General features: G+C 44.7%; 1 long non-coding RNA gene across 1 annotated transcript in view; it reads right to left on the reverse strand.

The window, feature by feature from the left end:
• The window catches only part of LOC127207125 (uncharacterized), a 67,007-nt gene extending 61,648 nt beyond the window's left edge, over positions 1-5,359 (reverse strand). The window contains exon 1 of the long non-coding RNA XR_007832903.1: positions 5,002-5,359. This is a non-coding gene — a long non-coding RNA (uncharacterized LOC127207125). The remainder of the gene's footprint in view (positions 1-5,001) is intronic.
• Positions 5,360-8,090: the final 2,731 nt, after the last annotated feature.

Genomic DNA, 8,090 nt, shown 5'->3' on the forward strand with positions numbered 1-8,090 from the left:
CTGTAGGATTAGAATTATATTCTTTACTGCCTCTGCTTGCCTCTTGTATTATGTTCAGAAAATACTGATGAACAAATTAATCACACTCCTCCTTGAATGTTCTACATGAGTTTAAGTAAGACGTAGTAGCAGTGCAATGCAATCTAACTGAGGAAACAATGCCGAACATCCTGGTATCATATACCTTGGACATCTCCCACTGATGTGATCAATAATCACTTCTTTAAAACAGTAAAGAGATGAAAAGGTCTGGGGCGGGGAGGCTAGAGCACTTACTGCTCTTGCATAAGACCCAGCCTTGTTTCCCAGCACCCACATCAGGCATCTCACAACCACTTGTCACTGCAGTTCCAGGGGATCCGACTCCTCTTCTGAAATCTGGCTGCCAAAAGTTTGAGTTGTGGTCCTCACATAGAAGTCAGTGTACAAAATTCTGGCAATGGGTTCTTTGACGTTCACTTCCCAGCACCTTTGTCCCATAACATAAACAGTGTCTTGGTGACATTGACTTGCACATAACTACAGCAAAAGGACCACTGCATTCATTTCTATGCACTCACATGTGCCCATACCTATGCCCAAACACACACATATACCCACATCGTAAAATAAATAATTATTTTTTATAAAAGGATATCAGAGCCTTTAATGTAAACAACTTATCTCAAATAACATGTCATGATCAAAAATAGACTCATGTATGTGATAGTCTCTGCCCTTACTAGCACATTTTAAGCTATCTTAGGGGAATTAACCAGTAATAAGGAACTACTTTAAACAGCCTATACTTTGAACCTGAGTTTAGTTGTGTTGTAAAGGATAGGTGATTATAGCAGAGCAGGTAGTAAGATGCCTTGACAGTTTGTCAAGACTGTACACGTCAACAGCTGGGTGATGCTGGGTAGGCTCTTAAAGGAAAAGGCTTTACAGTTTCATTGTTTAAGGACCATCAAAAGTCTGTATTAAGTCTGAAATGAACTTGAGCTTAAATAAACAACTCCAAAGATACACTATGAAATCCAGAAAGAACATAAGAAATAAAAATAAAAAGTGAACTTAAGAACATTACGACAGACATTTGTCTGAATCATGGAGAAGTTTTTAACTACCTGTCATGGTTTCCTGGCAATCAAGGTAAGACCGATTAAATATATTGTTATACATACTAAAATCATAGACTTGGGCCTAAATTCAAATAAAGGAGAAACAAGTTTGAATGTATACAATTTGATTTGTATTTTTGCTCTCAGATAAAGCTGCTTATAATGTTGCAAATTTATGGCCAGCTATCACTAAATTAATGTGGATAATCATTTACCAAAATGTTTTTCATTCAATTTCAAAATGAAAACCTAGACTCTTCTGAAATGTATATCACAAGATTTTAATTAAACCCCATACATTAAGATAAGAATTATAGTTATATAATTTATTAAAAGGATGGCTTATCAAATCATATAATGGCATAAATGTAACTATCTCTATTTTATGGTCACAAACACATGCTTGGTGGTTTGGAGGGTCTGTGTGTATCATAATGTTAGGGAAAATATGCTACTTTTAAAAAGGCCACCAAAGACATCACCTAATCAATTCAGTGCATATATTTAGGAGTTTCCTGTATCATAGTGTTCTTTCTAATAACAAAAGTGGAAAGACACTTTAGAAGCAAAGCCCTGTTGAAATTCTTTAATAAGTAGCCACAAGGTTACCCAGAGCTGGTGATACTGCCAGATCCCATTAGATTTAAGATATCTACATTTTCCCACTGATAGACACACAACCCCAAGGTGATGCATTGAAAGTCACAGTCAACATTCTGCTACTCTCACAGTTGTAACTTAGAGCATTACACCCACCAAGCCAAACCCAGCTAAAGAAACGGCTCTTAGATCTCTCTATATCTGTACACACAATGGTCATCTATCAGAAACAAGGTTGTCACTTCACATACTTTGCCTTCAAATTGTTGCATTCTTTTAGTACAACTTTCATTTGCTCATTTAAAAAAAAAAAACACTAAACCCATCTATTGCTTCTACTCTCACCTTCTTCCTACAATGTCCATATTTTCATAAGCTCACTGTACCAAGTAAGTCATGTCCCATAAGAACACTGACTAGGAATGCTCCTGCGGCAGCCATCACTTGTTAAAGCCAGCTTTGCAAGATGAGATGCTTTTTGGCCTGATAAAACTGTTTGGCCTGAGATGAATTCACAATAAGTTTAACAGTTAAATGTGTAAATCAATAAGAAATTGGAAGGCTTCTCAACCAGTGTCAGAAGTCCCATTTTCATTATCTTTGTCATTTTAAAATACAAATTAGATAAAAGATAGTATCAAGCGATTTACAAGTAATATTTCAAAGCACAACTGCTTGAACATTCCCCTGCTCAAACCCATAGTAAACTGTCTGAAATCGTGACTAGCATGGCATCAGAAGAAGACCGTGATAGCCTTGCCATTCCAGTCAGTCTGGCAAATCCTCATAAGCTCGTACCATCACACCTCTTCTAGAGACCTTAAAGCACTAAGGGATCTATAAACTATTTATGGTAAGTGATTCAGATTAATTTATAGCCCCCAAATATTTTTAAGATGATACATCTGTTATTTATATTAAAAAAAAATTTCACCTTCCAAAAAATATTCACCCAAAATGATGTCATATCCTCTTTTACTTTCAGATAGGAAGGTTGGTTTGGACCCAGTCAGAGGCTCTAACTTCTCCACAGTATCTGCCAAGTTAGAGAGCTGCAGAGAGAGGTGAAGTGTGCATTGGGACAGTGAGAAAGAAGCAAAATATGCTGGCCCCGCAGCCTCCCTCCTAGTCCTCACCTCTCCCCTATGGAAGACTAACAGAAACAGAGGTGGAGGGAGGTTTGATTTCTAGTGGGCAGGTTCATTAGCATAGCTGGGTGGCTTAGAATCTTGACATTGACCAATAGGTTTACATTAACTACTTTGCTTTCCCACACTGGGACAGAGCACCAGCCCCACTCTAGACTTTCTGATTCAGAACTAATCTATTCTGGCAACACCCTGTAGTCCTTAGGAAAGTGATTTCTTTTCTTTTTCTGTAAACCGGGTATGACACGAAGGATCCCTTAAGCAAGTAGCTCACACCCTGGAATAGAGCGGCCAACAAAGAAAATGATTTAAAGCATTTGTTTAATCATGCCGGAACAGCCAGTAAAATTCTCAGTGGAGTTGAAGGTAATCGAGTGCATAAAAAAAAAAAAAAAAATCCTGGTTTGTGGCAAACAATACAGGGGGAAAAATGCATGTTTCTCAAATCTTCCTTAGACTGTGGACATTCTCCAATCTACCTCTGGAGTCAAAAGAAGAGGGTTTCGGTATTACGAATCTAATTCTGCAGCGGAGGAAGACTTGACAGAGGTCAGGAAAGAACAGATTAGTAACGCAGGTGCAAAAGTCAGTGAGGAAAAGGAAAAAACATGTGTGACAAAGGGAGAAAGACCCCTGGAGGTGAGAAGTCCAAAGTGAAGGCTGGTAGTGTGACCTTACTCTCCAATATTCTCAGACCAGCAGGTTTCTTTAACACTAGAGGGCATGAACACAGACATATACGTGTGTGTGTGTGTGTGTGTGTGTGTGTGAGAGAGAGAGAGAGAGAGAGAGAGAGAGAGAGAGAGAGAGAGAGAGAGAGAGAGAGGGAGGGAGATTTTGAGCAAGCTGGGGACTCCAAGGAAACCAAAAATGCCATAGGGGTGGTCAAGTACCCTTAATCCTGCAAAGAAATCTCTAGGCTTTTCTGGTAAGCGAGGCTGGCATATCTCCAGAGGACACTAAAGGCTGAGGGTGAAACGGATGCGACCGAGCTCCTCTCCATCAGCAATGCCTTTACCTCACGGGAGTGTCCACCTTTTGACATTTGCTTTGCCTTGATCCCAAAGACTCTATTCTTGCCCATCCTCTGACTCTTCTCCTGTAGCTAGCTATCAGTAAAGCTGGAAATGAAGAGTCTCCACCTGGACATTCAACCAAGCACAGTTCAAGGCACAGGGCACACGACAGGCTCCCACTCTCACACAGCTTTTGCTAGGTAGACCAGAAGCCTCCGCAAACTGGCTTCCCGGAGCGCAGCGCCCTTGTACCCCAGGTGGGAAGGCTGGAGAGACACCCTCCTTTATGGCCCCTGAGCTTTACATTCAGCTCCAAGGCAGCCCAGAGGCAGGAAGGCTGCTTCAGTCCCGCCTAACCGCGGGCTTAAAGTAAGGAGGTCTATGCATCGGGGGTTCCCAGACGAGGGATCGGGAGGCTAAGGAAACAAGCAACTAGGAGCAGAAACCGAGAAAAGGGGGGGGGGGGGGACTACAAGAAAGACAAACGATAGAAACAGTACATCAACGACACAGTGGCAGCTCAAGAAAGACCGGAACAAATAGAATGAAAGAGAAAGAGACACAAGGGTGGTGCATATGCACGGGGACCAAAAGCCAGAAAGAAAAACAGACCTACAAACTGAGTCAGAGACAGTGGCATACACAAGACTATGAGACTGAGGCCGGTTGGGGCATGGACAGAAAGAGCGAGCTATCGAGGAAGATATCCAAGAACCAGAGCGTGCCCAGTGTCAAGAGTAGTAGCGCCGGCAACATCGCACCCTGAGGTGTTTGCAGCTGGGAAAGTTGCTTAGGAAGGGACGCTAAAGCACGGGAGAGCGCCCCCAGGTCGTAGATGGGGACCAACACACCCCACCTCAGAGGGTAGCGGGAAAAGCCTAGAGGAGGGCAGGAGGCTGCAGAAAGTTCCGCGCCTCTCCATCCTCCCGCCGCACCTGCAGCCGCAGGCGGGCGTGCTGCGAGGTCCCGGAAGACCGACTCTCCAGGTCCACTCTCGCTCCTGCCTTTGCCCGGCTGGGGTTCTGCGCCCTGCCACTCACGGCGGGACTTTGTGGCGCCAAGCCGGACTCTCCCAGTCCGAAAGGGGCCCGTCCCAAAGCGTCATCAAGAAGAGAACGAGAGAAAGGTTAAGACCTGGTATGGTGCCTGAGGATCCCGCGGAGAGAGCTCGGCGGTCCGCTCACGGGATGCTGCCTGAATCCAATCCCGCTAGTGGCCAGCTGCGCCGAGAGCCGCGCTCACCTGGAGCCCGCGCCGCGCGCAGCCCCGGCGCCCGCCCGCGCCTCTCTTCACACTTCTCGGCCAGCAGAGAGAGGCGGCCCCGGCCTCGGCCAGCCCGGGAGACGCTCCCTCATAGCGCGGCGACTGGCCGCGAGGCTCGGAGAGCGCTGCCAGGAGGCGCCCAGGCCAAGGAGGCGCAGGAGACGGAGCGGGGCTCCTAGCACATTGTCACCTCGGCAGAGCCGCCGCCGCCACCGCCTGGTCACTTGGCCCCCGCCCCCTCTGCCGGGCCCTCCCCACCCCTCCCGCAGCCCCAACCCGGAGGCCTGTCACTGGGCTAGGATCATTTACGTAACCAGCACCCCGGCCCTCCTCCCGCCCGGCTCCCGCTCCTCCCCGGGCTGGGGCGCTGCGCACCGAGCGCGCTCCAGCTGCTCCCGGAGCCGCGGCTCCTGCGAGGCGCACAAGTCCCGCGATACTTGGCAGGCACGGCCCCCAAGAGCAACTGTGGGGTCGCCTCCTAGTCCGGAGAGTGTGTGGACATCCCCGCCGGCCCTGACCCCCACCCCACCTCCAGGCCCGGCACAAAGCTCGGCTGCGGCGCCCAGGGTTCGCCACCCCCCTGCGCGGGCGAGCTTCTGAGAGGGGAACCGGTGGCCCGGGGACTGCCCTCGGGGAAAGTTCCAGAAACCGCACCCTGGCGGTCAGCTCTCTGATAGAGAGATGCTGCCAGTAACTTAGGGCTTAGCCTCTGAAGCAGAAAAGATGGACAGACTTTGGCCTCTTGTCCTTTAAGGTTTAGATTCCCTAACAGGATCTTATGGTTCAATGGCCCCCAGAGAGCTGTAAGAGAGCCACATCCCAGAGTGAGCGCTCTAGTGTAATCTTTGGGGTGGGGGGGGCGGAGAGCGTCATGGGGGAGCGGTGTAAGGAAAAAGTGAGGCTTTGAATCTCTCTCTCCTTCACGAAGGTGTACTCGACCGCCCACGTGCGCGTGCACACATTCTCGTCCACACCTCTAAGTATCAGAAGGCTTGCATGGCGAAATTAATGTGTAGTATAATGTAACAGAAGATCCGACATTCTAAACGGTGTTAAGATGTATGAAGCATTTTAGAACAGTGCCTGGCACAAGGCACAGATCTCAACTTCAAGTATTAGAATCTGGAAGATTCCCTGGGAACATACCCCTCTTTGCCATATGGGGATAATTCAGGAAAATAGAGGTTGCTGGGTTCAAGGATCTGCTTAATTATTTTTCGCTGCTTTGGTCATTGATTTTGTCAGCCTCTGGGTTGTTGTTGTTGTTGGGTTTTTTTTACATCTTATTTATAAAAAGAAGCGACAAAGACAATTTCTTCTTACAGTATTCTTATGTGACATGACTTATTTGCCACATTAAGGAAGGATATGACAGCTACTTCGAAAATATTAAGAGCTATATTGTGCAAACATATGATACTATTAATTATAATGTAGTGTATCAATGGTGTTCTTGATTATACTCAGGAGCAGCAATTTCTAGAGATGTCGTTTTGTGTCTTTTCACGAATTAATTATCAATCTAAATTAGTATGATAACTACATTAAATGTGTCTTCCACATTGCCATATTATGACATTATAAATATAGAGCATTCCAGCTGTTAGAGAAGCCGGGACAATAGGATAACTGAAACCCAGATGTTCAAGACCAGCCAAGACAACAGAGCAGTGCCTATATCAAAATAAAAATTATCAGTAATTACAAAATATTGAGCAAAGGCACTTTAATACATGAGATAGGACACAAGGTCCCATTGTTAATACCAGGGAGTCTCAAGAATTTGTCTTTATTATTCTCACTTGTGACTTCCAATGCTGACACCAGGCCATTTACCTCTGTGACACATTGAGAAATGCCATGGACTGACAAATAAAAGATTACTGTTCAAATGCCGGCACAATAACTTACCAGTCATGTGTGTCCTTGAGAGACATAGAGCCCCCGCCCTTACATTTGTCATTGCTATAAAAAGAAGCAATACCATTTCACAATCTCTGTAATAATACTTAACTTGGGCAAGATTCATAAATCTAGTTGGCAAAAGTTATGTATGTAACTGGTATTTATGTAGTCCCAATGTGTCTTCTAGAAATTATTAGTTTTTGCTACATAACACATCATCTGAAGACTTAATGGCTGAAAACAATAAACATCTGCAACTCTCCAAGTTCTCTGGGTTGTCATGGAGGGTTTCTTCCTGGCCTGGCTCAGTTTGAATAGTCTGTGCCTTGATGGGAGAAACTACAAAATAATATTGCAAAGGAGAATGGGGAGCCTTTAAGGCTATGATTTTCACCTAACATGGCTTATTAATCACAAGGGGATGAAGATGGCTTGTAGAGGATAGATCTGAACATTGCATTTCAGAGTCACCAAGTGATACCCAAGCTTCAAGACCTGATGAACAGAACAGACTCTTTGCATAGCGCATTTTAAGTGCTAGACCTGAAAGGCTTAATTAAATTAGTCATGAGTAAGCAAAGACAAATCTGAAGTTTTGGCAATTACCACTCAGAAGAAACCCACTGAAAAGTAAAGGAAATACTCCACACTAAAGAAGAATAAAGTAGAAGACTGCTAAATTCTTTGTACAAAGCACATCCAGACAATAGCCTGGAATAAATATCTATCTGAGAAAAGTAGCAAATTATGAATAAAATCTGAATCAGCCTATATCCTTAATTTTTTAAACTATTATAATTTACATATCATCACTAAATTTATTAATATGGCATAGTTTCCCAGGTTATATCTAAGAAAGCACTTTCTCTTAAAAAATGTATAATGACCAAGGGTGGTGGAACAAGCCTGTAATCCCAGCATTCTAGGAAGCAGAGGCAGGCAGATCTCTCCGAGTTCAAGGCCAGCCTGGTCTACAAAGGGAGTCCAGGACAGCCAAGACTACATAGAAAAACCCTGTCTCAAAAACGAAAACAAACAAGCAAACAAAAAATGTA

Source organism: Acomys russatus, chromosome 24 (assembly GCF_903995435.1).
Source record: "Acomys russatus chromosome 24, mAcoRus1.1, whole genome shotgun sequence".
In the NCBI taxonomy this organism is placed as follows: Eukaryota; Metazoa; Chordata; class Mammalia; order Rodentia; family Muridae; genus Acomys; species Acomys russatus.